The sequence below is a fragment of the Sorex araneus genome, chromosome 1 (genome assembly GCF_027595985.1).
Source record: "Sorex araneus isolate mSorAra2 chromosome 1, mSorAra2.pri, whole genome shotgun sequence".
Classification (NCBI taxonomy): Eukaryota; Metazoa; Chordata; class Mammalia; order Eulipotyphla; family Soricidae; genus Sorex; species Sorex araneus.
Genome location: NC_073302.1, coordinates 92972137 through 92989472, shown reverse-complemented (window position 1 = coordinate 92989472; position 17336 = coordinate 92972137). Strand labels below are relative to the sequence as shown.

The window sequence follows — 17336 nt, the reverse complement described above, 5'->3', positions numbered from 1 at the left end:
CTGAATGTGAGGCAAGTCTCTGACCCACTACCTATCTCCAGTCCCCAAGGCTACATTCTTCTTAACCAAACTTAATTCTGTTTTTCTTGAAAGAAGTTGAAATATATTCAGTCATATCTCTTCACTTATAAATGGAAGAATATCTTGATATAAATTCTTTCATTGCTAACCTAGTTTCAGAAGAGGAACCATCAGTGTACATGTAAGCTGGTGATTTCAAAGGTTCACTCTCTGATGATGTAGTCAATGATATCATGAAATGAAACCTGAAAATAATATGAACTATTGTTATTTATTTTTTCTTTCTGTTTATTTTCCTCTAATAGCTAGATCAGTTCCTGGTACTTAGCCAGCCTCAGTAAATTTTAGTGACTACAGGTAGGCCGTTCGCCTTGTATGCGGCCAACCCGGGTTCAATTCCTCCACCTCTCTCGGAAAGCTGGCAAGCTACCAAGAGTATTTCACCCACACGGCAGAGACTGGAAAGCTCCCTGTGGCATATTCGATATGCCAAAAACAGTAACAACAAGTCTCACAATGGAAATGTTACCAGAGCCCGCTCGAGCATATCAATGAGTAATGGGATGACAGTGATGACTATGTTTCAGAAGATCACCCTTTTATTGGACAGGCTAACATGAAGTTGTCTCACTCAGTGTAAAGTAAGGAAGATAATTAGTGAGGGAATGATGACAACTATAGCTTATATTTATTGACCTCTAATATGCTGAACCCAAAATCTTGAAATATCTGATTCTCCCTTAATCTCAGCAATAACCTTAAGAAGTGGTGCTATTTCTGTCATGATTCCAATAATAGATTCTAATGTCATAGCTTTCAACCAAATAAAAGAATTATCCAAGATCACCAGTTCAATGGGTAGCATAAACAGGACTCACTTCTTACAGTGTAAATCACATTCAATGGAAATCAGATATCCCATATAGTCACAGTTTGATGTCCCCAGTAAACTGAGTGAGTATGCACTCTTATGTATGCAGAGTATGATGTGCAGGTTTCCCATTTGCACCCAAGATCTCATCAGAACTCTTCGTGCCTCATTTTAGGGAGCAAAATATTTAGTTATATGCCTAACAAGATTTTTACTACCCTGTAGATTGTGAAAAATGGTAGATTTTACTGCATGGACAATCCCATTGCAAAATTTGTTCTCAGAGAAATTGGTCTATATACTTGTGGCCTAATTTTGTAAAACTAAGTACTTTTGTGGGGTCCACACCTGGCTGTGCTCAGGGGTAAGTCCTTGTGGGCTCAGAGGAACATATGGGATGCTGGAGATTTAACCCATGTGAGTTTTATCTCTTTGGTCCCCAAATAAAGTATTTTAAAATATTAAAAAATTTAATTCCCAGCATGGGTTTATAGCACTTGATTTTATTCCATGCAATGCCAAGTATACCCCAGTATCCTAAGAATGTGTTGCTATATTATGAAAGGTCAAGCTGAGTTTAATATAGGTTCTGAAAAATACTCTTAGTATGGAGAAACTTCTACCTTTTTCTGGGTCACACCAGGCGATGTTCAAAAGTTACTCCTGGCTCTTAACTCAGGATTTACTCCTGGGAGAGTTCAGGGGACCATATGGGATGCCCGGAATCAAACTCAAGTCAAGAGCATGGAAGGCAAAAGCCCAACCCGGTGTACTATAGCTCCAGCCCCTGGAGACCCTTCCTTAAGATCAATTAGAATGTGGCTTAGTCTTGGTGTTATAGAGAAGTTATTCATGGAATCTAAAACAGTGGTCACAAACTCCATTACCTGGGGCAAGAGAGATAGGATAGTGGGCAGGGTGCTTGCCTTGCACATGGCTAACTAGGGTTCAGTCCAGGGCACATTTTTTGTTCTCAAAGCCCCACCAGGGGTGACCCCTGCACTTAGAGAGTAAGGCTTAAGCACTGCTGGGTATGACTCTCAAAGCAAACAAACCCCAATACAGACTAAGCAGTGGGAATTATCCAAAAACATAGGAATTGCCCTTGTTGAATAATGGAGAGAGGTCATTGGCTCTATCTTTGTAAACTGGTTACAATCTAGAAACTGGCACAATGTTTCTAGTTCTTTCTGTTATAAAATAGAACTTGTAAATGCAGACACTCATCTGGACTCTTCTGGTTTTTAACCATTAGAAACAATGAACTATTTTTAAAAGACTGTGAAAGCAAAGCAAAACTTATTGTAGAGCTCTGTTAGTGATTTCTGGTACAGAGGGATTTTTTTTTCTAGAAAAAGAAATTTTTCTTATTATTTCTAGGAAAACTGAAAGAATACAGCTCTTTACAAGTCAAATGGAGCCCTGGTTTATAGCTGCATGTGTCTAACGAATGCTAGGTTTAGTTGTCTTAGACAAATCACAAGGCGTAAACACCAAAAGGTAGCAGATGAACTGAAAACCAGATATACAGCATTCTAGAAATTGTGGGCATCCATCCCACTAATTAGAAATTCTTTCTGGGATTGGACTTCTCCATGTGTTGTTACAAGAAAACTAAACATTTTTGAGGGATGCGGCTCAGATAGACTCCTTATTCCCACTCGTTTTGCTTAAAGAAGAAGAAAAAGCATAGTTATTGAATTTGTTTATATGAAAATATTAGGATGTTCTTACGATGATTTTGTGGTACTCTATTTTAAAATCATTAAAATATTAATATAAGTATTATGTTATTAATGAATTAATTAAGTTTCATTTTAATATTAATTATAACTTTGCTAAATCTTAATGGTAATTAAAAATCAATATATTAACAGAAAAACTGAAAAAGTGTATAAAGTATATATGCATCTTTATTATTTATAATATATATCATGTATCATGTATGATAATATATATTATATGACACATTAAAAAACATATTCAATGTATACGGTGCATACTTGCTATGTATAATACATTTTGTATAAATTTAAAGAGGTTGTTCCAAAATCTAATACATTACATGCAAAGCAAAATTATGGTAAAGGTGAATGTTACCATTTTGGCAAAGGTGGTGAAATGTTTTCTTCTTCAATTTTTATTCTTGACTATTTTATACAGAACAATTTGGGACAATCCCAATTTATTTAAACCTGAAAGATTTCTAAATGATGACCAACAACTGAATAAAAACCTCGTTGATAAAGTTTTGATATTTGGAATGGGAATCCGGAAGTGTCTTGGAGAGGATGTTGCTAGAAATGAAGTATTTATCTTCATCACCGCAGTTCTGCAAAAGCTCAAACTGAAGAAACGTCCTGGAATTCAGCTTGACCTGACGCCAATGTATGGTCTATCTATGAAGCCGAAGCCCTACCTGCTCTTTACAGAATCTCGCTCCTAACTAAACCACTAGGAATGAACACTACACTAACCTGACTTGCAACCATAGAAAAAAAGGGTAGATACCTGGAATATGTCTGCATAGAGCAAAAAAACCAAGTGCAGACATAGTAAGACCTGCAAGTAAAGAAAAGAAGCCTCATAAGAAACCAAACTTGATCACCCATGTATCTTAAACTTCCAACTTCAGGAACCAAGAGAAAATAAATTCCTATAATTTAAGCCAGACTGTGGTATTCAACTATGGTAAACATATAAAACTAATACAGTTATAGAATAACTATTAAGAGCTATTGGTAATACTCTTCGAAAGTTAAATTCTCAATATAGAAACATTTAAGAAAACATATTTCCAAAGTATAAAAATGTAATTTAAAAAATTTATATTCCTACCTTTTTTTTTCCTCTTCTCTAAATTAGCACAACATGACATATCCTCTTGTTGGGCTATGCGTGCAGTCATGCCAGGTTGGAATGCCCCTCACCACATATGGTCCTCAACTACCACCAGGGTCACTCCTGAGCACAGAGACTGGAGCAGCCCCTTAGTATGCTGGATGTGGCCCCATAACAAACCAAAAATGTTCTCCTGTGCTGAAGGTGAATCTACACCCCTACCCTGAACTTCTAAGGTTGTTAAATTATTTCCTAGATCACTGGATACAATTATGTTTGGCCTTATAAACCACTCCTTACTCTAATTCCTATGTTTAACAACCAATATAAGTATTTGCTACTATTTGAAGCTGGTATGAAGGTAGAGCTGGAGACCCCTTGCCTGTTTGACTCAATCCATGGATGTCATTCCTTCCCTTCCGTGCTCATAATGATGCATTGTCACTTGGCACATCATCACATGGGCCAGAGTTGAATTACATCATGCTTCATTATCCTTGTAAAATACCTGAATGAGATAAGCTCTCTCATAATAAGCACTCAGACAAGTTAAATGGTACAATTCACATTATAAATCATGTGATAGAGCAGTGTGATGGGTGGAGAAATGACCTAATACTTAAGTTTGGATGCCAATGTGCAAATAGCTTGTTAAATTAACTTGAACCACATTTTAAAAAAATTATGTAAGAAATAATCTGCCAAGTCTGAGATCTAAGAGCACAAACTACTAAGATCATTCCTCATGGCCTCATTTAAAATGAGTGGTCTCTTTGTAATAAAAGAGGAAGGATTTTAAGGAGCCATTTCTGGGGGCAATCCGGAGACCATATTTGATGTTGGGGATTGAACTCCGGCCTCCTTCATGTAAAATATGTATTCCAGCCAATGAATATCTCTGAGACCTCCAATCTTCTCCTTAAAGTTCTTTTCTCCAACTACCGCCATATTCGGAAGAACCAGAGACTGAGACTTCAACATGCAAAGTGTGGCAGATGTATAATTTAGTATATGCTAACATGTTATAGAAAAAAGGAACAATTAATGACATGCATTTATCAATATAATAGCACTAAATACATTAGTAAGCTAAGGTGGATAAGCAGCATAAAGTGGCTGGTGAAACTGAAAGCATGAGACCCAAACTATTGAAAGCAAACTTAAAAAAAGGTGCCTCTCAAGGAAGCTGGTTGGGGTTGGAGGGAATCTGGGGACCCTGGTGGAGGGGAGTCGACACTGGTGGTGGTGGGATGGCGCTGAAACGTCAGATTCCTGAAACCCTTATGAACACCTTAGTAAATCATGGTGACATGATAAAAAAAAAAGTGAAAATAAGGATAAATGGATGGTGAAAAACTGTTTCAGATGGAAGATTTAAGGCAAACTGGAGCTCAAAGGTCTTTCCTCTCTGGGGTCTAATTCGAATGGAGGACAACATCCAGGGAAAAGCGGCTCTTGAGAGGTTAAGAAACACCCACACCAGCAACTGGCAATGGAGTAGAGAAACTAGACAATTCAGAATAATAAGTTTGAATTTCTCTTCCCAAAATTTCAATAAATGCACTATTTTGTTTATAAATAAACAACTTAAGTTTAGATGCCAACGTGCAAATAGCTTGTTAAATTAACTTGAAACACATTTAAAAAATTATGTAAGAAATAATCTGCCAAGGGGCTGGAGTGATAGCACAGCGGGTAGGGCGTTTGTCTTGCACACGGCCGACCCGGGTTGATTCCCAGCATCCCATATGGTCCCCCGGGCACCACCAGGAGTGATTCCTGAGTGCAGAGCCAGGAGTCATCCCTGAGCATTGCTGGGTGTGACCCACCCAAAAAGCAAAAAAAAAAAAAAAAAGAATTTGCCAAGTCTGAGATCTAAGAGCACACACTACTAAGATCATTTTTCATGGCCTCATTTAAAATGAGTGGTCTCTTTGCAATAAAAGAGGAAGGTTTTTTATTTTTCCTTTGTTTTTGTAACAGTTTTGGAAATTAATGATATTATCTGCATGATAGTTGAACTGAAACCAGTTATATATATATATATATATATATATATATATATATATATATACTTTTGGGGGGTCACACCCAGCGATGCACAGGGGTTACTACTGGCTCATGCATTCAGGAATTACTCCTGGAAGTGCATGGGGGACCATATGGGATGCTGGGAATCGAATCTGGGTTGGCCACGTGCAAGACTAAAGCCCTATCCACTATGCTATCACTCCAGGCCCCAGTTTTATATTTTTTAAAAAATAAGAAACTCTCAAATCAAGGCTAAAGAGACAGCCTACTTGATAGGGTATTTGCTTTGCATGGGACCATTGCAGATTTGATCCTTCTCATTTCATTTGATCTCCTTAGCACCACCAGTAGTGATGCAGGGCCAGGAGTAACCCTTGAGAGTCACTGGGCATAGGGGCCCCTCCAGAGAAAAATAAATAAGTAAATACATGAATACGTAAAATAACTCTCCACTCATCTATTTATTTAGTTAAAGGTTGATGAAAATATTACAGACATTTTATTATCTTTTAATTGACATTTTCTTTAAAAGTTTGTCATTTTTTTCTTGCTCTATTGACAATAATCATATATGATTCTGTAATTTTATTGTAATCAATTGATTATAAAATACTAATGTTCACTTTTACTGTATTCTTAAGGCATAATTAAATTGCATGCTATTGGGGTGTATCTTATAACTTGTAAGTTTGAATTTATGTATCCTTAGAAGGATGAATAAAATAAAAGAGAAAAAAGCAAAGGTAAGAGGTAAATAAAAGGAACTTGTTTATCAATATGTAAAGTTATTTTTAATTATATGTATTTACTTATCCTGATCTAATAATTTATTTTACATTTAACCAGAAGCAACAGTGTAGCAAAATATTATGTCAAATAATTACTTCAGCAAACATTTTAAACAATCATCTAGAAATTATACACAGAATTCATTATGACTTTTGCAATTGATAATATAGGCATAAATACATCAGTATTGACCCAAGTGAAGTTCATAAAGTTCATGTATATGAACCAAAAGTAAAAATTATGAGATAAGAACTATCTTCCTTGAATCTACGTAGCTACAGATTTTAGACTCTTGGAACATCATAAAAGTGAAAGTAGGCCTGAAACCATTGTCTACTATATAACAGAAATGGGGACATAATTCATTGTGTCCTAAGTATTTTCCTAGGAAGAAAACTTGTTCTTGAATATGAATGCATTTAAATATTCTCCCAGTAAAATTCCCTAATTTTTTCACAGAGCTATAGTTTAGATATAATCCACTTAACTGTATAATATGGAATGCTTCATGAGTTTGTGTGTCATAAATTAGGACCCTCTGGGAGTTCCCTAGAAGTGTTGGGGTCACTGAACATGAGATTCCAGGATCAAACCTGGAGCTCTATATATATCAGTCATGCTCCAGCCCTTTGAGCTATCTCTAAGGATCCAGAAACAATTTTTAAGAGAAAGAAGTGTTCTGTGGGGAACAATTTTACTTACTCCATAATTATTAATTAGGTTGTAAAATCTAGACATTCCTCAAGGCCTCCAAATGCATGGATATATAAATTGATGTTTTGGATTCATGCAGTACCTTCCCATAAAATCTAATGTTCATACTTAAACCCAAAGCATTATAGCATGTGCACCTTAAATCTGAAGTAGCTTTAGGGAGTTGCTTTATGGCTCACCAGGCCATGAAAACAAATTACGTGTGAGGAATGGCTCCATTGCTTTCTCTTAGATGAGAATAAAATGCAGGATGCAGAGAGCTGATTCACTTACTTACACATTTAACAGTGGAAGATCCAAAATAAATAAAAATCATAGACATTTGTGGGCATTTATTCTTTCCTTTAACTTTTTTATAATAAGTAGATTTTCTTTATGCAACATGATTATCAGGCCTAGAGTGAAACACACATGCATACAATATGCACATGCCTTATCTGGTACCCTGAATATGAAAAAGGTTGCAGGAATGAATTTTCCGGATGAGATAACAATATCCCAAAATGCTTATTTTATTTGGGGGGTTTCTGTTGTTTAAAAACACATTTAATAAACAATGCAATCATTTCCAATATCTCTAGTGTTATTTGTTTCTATAAGGTGCTGTCTGGGTTTGTACTCAATACTTGCTTGATCACGTCCTCCATCTCTGCCCCAATACTCATTCATAACATTAGTGCCTATTCTTTCTTATTTCCTGCAGGCAATACAAATGCAGAGCCAAGTCAATTTTAGTATTTTCAGTGTTCAACGCATTTTAGGGTATAGGACTATTAGGATTGTCAATTAATTGTCAATTAATGTTCAGTGAATGTAAAAATGAATGAATAGTTAGATGAATGAGTCTAGTGTGAAGACAAAGTAAAGTTCCTGAGATTATCTTCTATGGAGAATACTTTGGCATCTTTGCTTATATTTCAGTTTATGCCTGGTGGCTGATATATCCTTAACTATAAAAAGTAAAATCAGTATTCTCACATTAATATAACCTAAAAATTTCAGGTCTCATCAAATAGGTTCTTAATTCATTTTAGTTCTTAAATTTATATTTTTGTTTAAAATTATAATTGCTACAATTCAGGTCATTTGTTTACAATTTTTTTTAACATGACTGCTGTCAGACATGCATACTTCTACAGCCCTCAACTAATCCCTTATGTTACTTACAGTTCATTGTATTATTCCTCCCACCAAGTTTCCCCCTTACCTGGTGTTCTTCATTCTATAGTCCATCATCAAAGATTTATAATCATTGATATTGTCTATTCTCTGGTTTGGTTCTTTCTACATGTAAATTCTTTGTTTTGTTTCACAAATAAGCGACTTATTTCACTTAACATGATACCCTCTGCCAAATTGCAACAAACTACATGATCTTATTTTTTCTGAAGCTTGCATAGTATGGTATTGTGCGTATGTATCACAACTTCATGATCCATTTGTCTATTATTGGACATTTAGGTTGCTTACATATCTTGACTATTTTTCTAAGTGCTATAACCAGCCTGCAAGGTTACCATCACCAACACATTCCAAAGAGCCATTGCATTTCTTCTACTTTGACATCTTCTTAATATGCAGATATTAGCAGCTGGCCAAGTCACTGACTTCCTTAGTTAGTTTGTTGTCTAAGTCCTTTATCACTTTCTGCCCGTTACGATAGAAAGCAAGGTTAACATATCAATCCCTGTTATGTTTACACCAAGGATAGATGTTGGAATTTAGTTTTCTATGGCATATCTGAGAGAGGTAATTCTAAAGAAAGCTTACTTGAAGACTTGGGGATATTATAAAATGTTACACACACACAATATGCACATACAAAATCACATCTCATCATCTACGACTTCCACCAAGACTTTTCCCAGGACCTCATCTTGACCAATTTGCTCCTTTTGCTCAGAGCCAGTTCTCTTTCCTTCCCCCTGCCCAATACCTCTGCTGAACATTTTCATCCAGTTTTTATATCACCTGAGGCTGATTAAGCAAAGAACAAAGGAGGCTTGTTCATACCCTACTGAGATTTATCTTCTGATCTTTTGTTCAGGCAAAACTCCTGAATTTTTGCTTTCTTACAACTTCTGCCAGAAATGGCCAAAAATGAAAACATTGATTTCATTTGTGAGAAATTTTAGGACTCACAGGAGAAAAGTTTGGTTTTAAAATATCAGCATCTACACATGTTGCTTTCCAAAATCTGGAATATTTATTATTATTTAGCATTACTATTTCTGTAAAATGTAAAACAGCATACATTCACTTTGATTGATTCAATTTCTTTCAACCTATTTCACTACCAAAGACATAAGTGTGTCTTTGAATATACTGTGTGTCAAGTAATGTAGTAGACATATATAAATTATTAATTTTCACAAATCTGAAATAGCTTTATATTTTATATTTATTGATCCAGTGCGAGTGAATATTTGTAAAGGAGATAAAGCTCATGTCTCAGATAATTTTTTAACATGTTTTTTTCTTAGACATTTATTTATTGTGCTAACATCATTTATCGAAAAGCTCTTTTTTGTTGTTAAAGATGAGTAGACTATATTTATGTGGGTCTAATCAGGATTCCTATTTTATCCTATTGATGCTTATCTATTATTTCATTAACGGAACATTATATTGACTTCTGTGATTTCATGGTAAGCCTGAAAGTTGGGTAGTGTCAGTCCTCATCTTTTTTCAATATTTAGTATAATGTTGACAATTCTAGTAATTTGTATCTCCATATAATCTTTAGAATCATTTTGTTAACATTTACAAAATAACTTTCTCATATTTTGGTTAAAATTTATTTAAATTTTTAGAACAATCTGGGAAGAACTGATATTTTGACATTATTTCTATTCATAAAAATAAAATGCATCTCTATTTAATTAGGTATTTTATAATTTATTCATGACAATTTTATAATTTTCTCCTATTGATCTTTTACATACTTTATTGGGTTTATAGAAATAAAATTTCAATTAAATTAATAGAATATAGATATTTCTAGCCATTTATATCTTTATTAAGGGGATATTTCCATTGTGGCAAATATATAAATAGAATTCTTTTTTTTAAATTTCACTTTTCATTACTAGTAATAGGAAAGCAACCAACTCTATTATTTTTATTCTGGTAACCTTCTATAATTGCTTGTTCGTTACATTTATTTTTAAATTCAGATTTTCTAAACAGAATATCAGGTCATCTACAGACAAAAGAAGTTTATTTCTTTTCCTCCCAATCTACAAATCTTTCATTCCCTTTCCTTGTCTTAGTTGGAACTTCCACTATAATGTTAAAAAATAAATGGTGACAAGAGACATCCTTATTTTGTATTTAATCTTCTGAGAAGATTTTAAATTTGTTGTTAGTTGCAGATTTTTAAATGAACATTATGTTATCTTATTGAGGAAGCTCTCAATTTTTAATTTGCTAATTTTTTAAAATAAAAAATGGGTGCTATATTTTGTCAAATGTTTTTTCTGTAGCTATTAAGGTTATGCTATTAAAATTTCTTCCTACTTGTGGACTCACAATAAGGGCTAATAAAGGATTAGAGAGGACAGTATCAGTAATAAAATAATGGTTTTAGTCTAGAGAGGAAGTGGATCTTTAAACTTTCCAAGTAGATACATACATGGTTAGTTAAAGTAGATGAATATAAAGGTTTTACATTATTTTATAAAGAAAAAAGTTGGTAAATAACAGTAAAAGAAACAAAAACTGTTGGTATAAAATCTTAAATTTTGGTAACGTTAATTCATTCAATTACTAAGAAGCACTGCATACCTATATATCTATATAATAACTATAGTTTTGAGTGTTTTCCACTATCTACTCTAATCCAAAACCTATAGATGCCATTTATAACAAGAGATAACTGAAATATAATTTCTCACCTTAAAAGCTATCTTCCAAAGGCCTAAGCAAAGATTGATAATATAATTTAAAATATATTCACATATCTAGATACATATATATGTATATACCATGTACATAATTTCACATAATGTCATATTCATGTATACATCATTTATGTAAAATAATATATATACACATACATATTGTTCAGGGGACACTATTGGTGATGCTCAGGGCTTACTCCTGGCTCTGCTCTTAGGCATCTCTCCTATTGGGCTCAGGGGACCATATGGGGGCAAGAGAGCAAACATATGTTGGCCTTGTGCAAAGCAAGTGCCTTACCTACTGTACTTGCTCAGGCTGGAATAACATCTTTGGTTTTTTGGTTTTCTTTTTGCTTTTTGGGTCACACCTGGTGATGCTCAGGGGTTACTCCTGGCTCTTCACTCAGGAATTATCCCTGGCCATGCTCAGGGGACCATATGGGATGCTGGGATTTGAACCCGGGTCGGCCGCGTGCAAGGCAAACACCCTACCCGCTGTGTTATCTCTCCTGCCCCACATCTTTGTTTTTTAAGACTTCATAAAAATTCAAACTTCCACTTTCTCTTTTACGCATATAAATGGGGTGTGAGTTTGAGAATTCCTTTATACATGTTTTATATGTATTACATACATTTCTTTATACACACATAAAGGAATGTATATATATGTATGTGTGCATATATTTCTTTATATATGTATAACAGAATGTATATAATATATGCAATATAATGGAAATTATATATTATATACATTCCTTTATACATACTCTCTTTTGTGAGAAATTCAAGGTAGGGAGACTGTCTTTTATTAAATAAATATATTTACTTTGTTTTTTTAATATACCTCTTTTTACAGTTTGTAGCCTCCCTAATGGTCTTCCTTCTTAGATATTGGTGCCAAATTATTCTATATTATACTATTTCCTGGAATTCTGCTCTCAGTGACCCTTACTGAGTTTCAGTGTGTCTGGTACTTTGACCTTCATCTACCTGTTCAGAATTTCCAGGGATTTTTTTGCTATCAAGTGTAGGCAAGAAGAGCATAGTATCAGCACATAGGAAAGAAACTTAAAATTGTTGGAAAGCAGAACTTCACCAATGGGAAGGTGTTAAGTCAGTTTCTAGAATGAAGAGTCATTCAACATACACTCAGTGGAATCATTCCCTCTCAGTGGATTATTGGATATCTGCTTCACCGAGTCTTTGTAGTCCATGGAAAAGTATTTGTGAAAATGCTTGTCCAAGTCAAAAATAGCTATGTGCTGTGAAGCATTTTACATGGTGTTATCTCTTTAGTTAGCAATATTCTTCCCCTGCATATTTTAGAAAATTGGAAAATGGAATCAAGTATATAAAAATCTGTTCTTTGGAACAGCACAAATAGTAGTCTTTGCTTTTGAAATCAGAATCAACCATATCATTGTCACAGTCTATTACACAAAATAGATACAAACCCAGTAGCTGACCATTTGGAAAATTGATGCTTGTTTTTTAGTTATAAGTTTCTATAAGTCATCGCCTCCATTTAAAGAACTTTCCTACTTCTTCCTACTAATTCTTGCTGCAAACACATTTTTATTGAGAAATATTAAAGTATAACAGACACACCAAATATCTTTACAAACTGTGTTTAAAGGTTGATAAATTTTTACAAATGGAACACTACTCGCATCTCTGAATCCCTTCTTTCTTTTTAAAATTTTTAATTCCTTATTTTTTGTAGAGGACAGAGATCCTGAAATGGGTTAAGCCACAGACTGCAGTACTCAGGATCTATTCCTGGCTATGTGCTCAGGAGTGACCCCTGAAGTGCTCAGGATACCATATTCCCTAAAAGGCAGCACCCAGTACTATCTGTCCTGTCTGCTCACTGTCTTTTCATAACCCCCTGCAAGTCTCCATCTTCCGGGCTCTGGGTAGCTACTACCCTCACCTTACATTCCCTACTGTGACTTGTTTGTTTTACATTTTATTTTAAGAGGATCAAACAGCATTAAATCAAACACAATTTCTTGTGATTGATTGCTTTGGTAAAGCACAGTTCTTGAAAGATTTATACATGTTGTATTTACTAGATTTATATATGTATGTATATATTGAGTATAGTTTTTATTTCACTAGAGTATTATTTCATTAGGTGAATATACTGCAATTTTTGAATTTGTTCTGCTGACAAAATAGCCATGAACAGATTGTAGAATGGATCTTTTATGAAAAAAGCTACTATAAACATGCACATTCACATGCACATTCCTGTTTTGGTAGATACGTAAACAAAGAACTGAAGCTGTGAGTCATGGGCCAGTCATGTTTTTAACTTTAGATATTCAAACCAGGTTTTAGCACAGTTATACCAATTCATACTTCCACTAACATAGCAAATGTTTATTGCTTGTTCCAGATTCTCCTTAACAGTTGGCTTTTTGTTTTAGTTACTATGATGACAATTGTATTTTAATTGAAGATGGAGTTATCTAGAACCATACATGCTCTATTACTTTCTGTGAACTCTATTTAATAGCGTTAGTTATTTGTGTTCTCTTAATGAAATAGATATGTCAAATGTAGTGTATTTCTTCACAGAAATTTTTAAAAAGGAATGATTTCTGAAATCTGGCCACCTGCCACTAAATACAAATGATACAAGTCACAAAGTGCCATGGCTTCCTGAGAAAGCAACACTGTAGTTTTCTAATTACCTTTAGAAAATACAGTACTGGATTTTCCTCATTAAAATTTTTACCTTTAAACATATATGTGTATATATATACATGTATATGTATATATATGTAAATATATGCACTGTAGCACTGTTGTCCCATTGTTCATCAATTTGCTCGAGCAGGCACCAGTAACGTCTCCATTGGGAGAACTGTTACTGTTTTTGGCATATCGAATACACCAAGGGTAGCTTGCAAGGCTCTGCTGTGCGGGCAGGATACTCTCGATAGCTTGCCGGGCTTTCCTAGAGGGATGGAGGAATTGAACCCGGGTCGGCCGCCTGCAAGCAAATGCCCTACCTGCTGTGCTATTGTTCCAGTCCTAGTAAATATGCATACATATATGATACATATATAATATGTATATAATATAATAATATTTCAATTTATATGTTTGAGTTACAATTTTAGGTTGATCTAGAAGCAATTATGTGATATGTATATTTGTGGTGTGTTTTTGCATTTTTTCTTAGAATTCTATTTTCCACTAAAAGAGTTGGAACTAAAAAGAGAATGTTCTTTTAGTGAGTCACATTTATGGAATTACTGTTTGGTCAAAGTGCAAGTTTGTTGACCCTTCCAAATATTTGTGTTTCTGACAAGAAAAGAAAATCTAGAAGAGAACATTTTGAGATCTTAGTTGTTATTTTTCATTGTCTGTGGGGTTTTCTTACCTATATTTTACTATATATTCTCACCAATACGATTCTATTCATTATTACTTATTCTACAACATTTTTTTAAAAAAGATTTAATTATTAAAGTATTATTTGGTAATAAATACTTAAGATTTTTGGGTGGGAATTGTTTGGGGGACACACCTATTATCCTAATGACTTATTTTTAGATCTTCACTAAGGGATCATTTAGGATAACTTTGGTTTGTCCCTTCTGCCTTGCCACAAGGAGCTTAGGTTTATTGGGTTGCTCCTATCACAATGCTCCCATTCCTCTGTGTTTATTTGTAACATCTTTGTGTTCTGTTGACTTGCAAATATTGTTTTTCTCTTCTCCTTAAGTCCTTTACATATTTAATTTAGAGCAGTATCCTGTCCTTTTTGTATAGACACAGGAAGACAGTTAATGCTATGCTTTTGTAACTTGGGAGTTAGTTGACTATGGATGATATTTACCTCCTGAACATCTGTTCTCTCGGCTTAAGCCTCAGTTGCTCTTACTTCCTAGCACCCCAAAAGCAGGGTTTTGACGAGGGAGTGGATGGACCCAGGACAAGCAGTGAGCTTCCCTGGTATCAAAATGGGCCAGGTCAAAGTGCCATAATACTTAACTGTAAGTTAAGAGCATGGTCATGGACAAATGCTGTCATGATCCAAAAAAGTAATAACTAGATTCGGATCCTGCTAGAGTTAGGAATGATTAATCTGGCCTGAGCACTGCAGTGAGTCTGTGGCGAGATGTCCCCAGAAGAGCCACCCAACAAGCTCAATGTATTTCTTACTGTGTCCATACAAAATAACTAATATTAAGAAGCAGAATTGAGATGTTAATTACGATGTTAATTAAGTTATTTGACTAAGGAGAAGAGGAACACCCCTAGGTGGTATTTCTGCCTTTAAGCATGATTGGCAGTCAGGAAGGGCGTTTGGTATGTTGATTTTGCTACTAGATGGATGTGGCGTGGGTATTCCCAATGATAGACAAGAGAGCAGGGCAGCAAGATGGAGCATGGAGAGACGAGCCTAGCAAGGGATACAGAGGGGGGAATGCAGGAACAGGCATGTGGAGAGAGAGAGCCCAGGCTGTGAAAGTGAAGGTGGAGAGAGGTGCGGGAGAGACAGGAGGAAACAGGAATGAGGGGCAGGATGAGACTGGAATGGAGCGCTTAGTGAGACTGGAATAGGCGCGTGGGGAGAATGGAATAAACGGCAACCAGCTTGGCCCTCCTTTCCTCCTTCATCTGCCCATGGCATGGGCTGCCCCGAGAGGGGAAGCGGCCGGAGTCCACTGAACTTGGGCAGCGAGAGGGAGAGCCCCGGGGCTTTCCCCAGCCGTCTGGAGATTACACAGGATAATTCCTAGTGCACTTGGGGAACCAGATGAGGTGCTGGGCACCAAACGAGCGTTAGCTGCCTGCCTGCAAGGCATGTTCCCTGCCAGTTGTAGCATATCTCTCTGCCCCCTAAAATCTTAAGTTTTAACTGTGGCACTCTTACTAATTTGATAAAGAAACATATTTCTCTTCCTGTTATATATGCAGTAAAACTATCCTCCGGATTACTCAAGTGAGTTTTAGGTGCTATTATTCTTTAATACACAGTCTTTAAGAAAAAACAGAGCATTTTTTACACTCACTTTCTTTTTTTTTTCTGTCTCACCTGACTGTTTTTATTTTTTTATATAATAAGTTTATTTATTTTTAATTAATGAATCACCATGAGGGTACAGTTACGGATTTATACACATTTGTGCTTATGCTTCCCTCATACAAAGTTTGGGAACCCATCCCTTCACCAGTGCCCATACTCCACCACCAGTAAACCCAGCATCCCTCCCATCCTCCCCAATCCCATCTCCCCCCACCCCACCCTGTCACTGTGGCAGGGCATTCCCTTCTGTTCTCTCCCTCTAATTAGCTGTTGTGGTTTGCAATAAAGGTGTTGAGTGGCCACTGTGCTCAGTCTCTAGCCCTCATTCAGCCCGCAACTCCCTTCTCCCGAATGGCCTTGGACTACATTATAGTTGGTGATCCCTTCTCTGAGTTGCCCTTTCCCCAGAATGTGAGGCCAGCCTCCAAGCCATGGAGTCAACCTCCTGGTACTTGTTTCTACAATTCTTGGGTGTTAGTCTCCCACTCTGTTATTCTATATACCATAGATGAGTGCAATCTTTCTATGTCTGTCTCTCTCTTTCTGATTCATTTCACTCAGCATGAAACTTTTCATGCTGATCCACTTAAATAAAAAATTCATGACCTCCTTTTTTCTAACAGCTGCATAGTATTCCATTGTATAGATGTACCAAAGTTTCCTCAACCAGTCATCCGTTCTAGGGCATTCGGGTTTTTTCCAGATTCTGGCTATTGTAAATAGTGCTGCGATGAACATACGTGTGCAGATGTCATTTCGATTATACTTTTTTGCCTCTCTGGGATATATTCCCAGCATACATTCACTTTCATAATATAAATTTGAATTAGCTTCTTCACTTTGTGGTGTATTTTACATGTAAAATGTGTAATTATACAACAGCCAAATATGTAATATTTATATTGAACATGAAATTCCTATCATGTTCAGAAAATCTATACCTTAATTTATACTAATGCTGCCTCACAGCTAGATGATTAGCTACATGCAGAAGGATGACATTGATACACTATCTCACACGACATAATAGGGTTAACTCAAAATAGATTAATGATTTATATATTAGAGCCAAGTTGATTCCAAAAAGTCCTTTGAGAACACAACAGCAAAATACCCCCCG

The 17336-nt window shown here is 35.5% G+C and overlaps 1 protein-coding gene across 2 annotated transcripts in view; it reads left to right on the top strand.

Annotated features, from left to right (window-relative positions):
• The window catches only part of ANXA1 (annexin A1), a 190630-nt gene that overhangs the window by 47339 nt on the left and 125955 nt on the right, over window positions 1-17336 (top strand). The gene's annotated exons all lie outside the window — the stretch shown is intronic.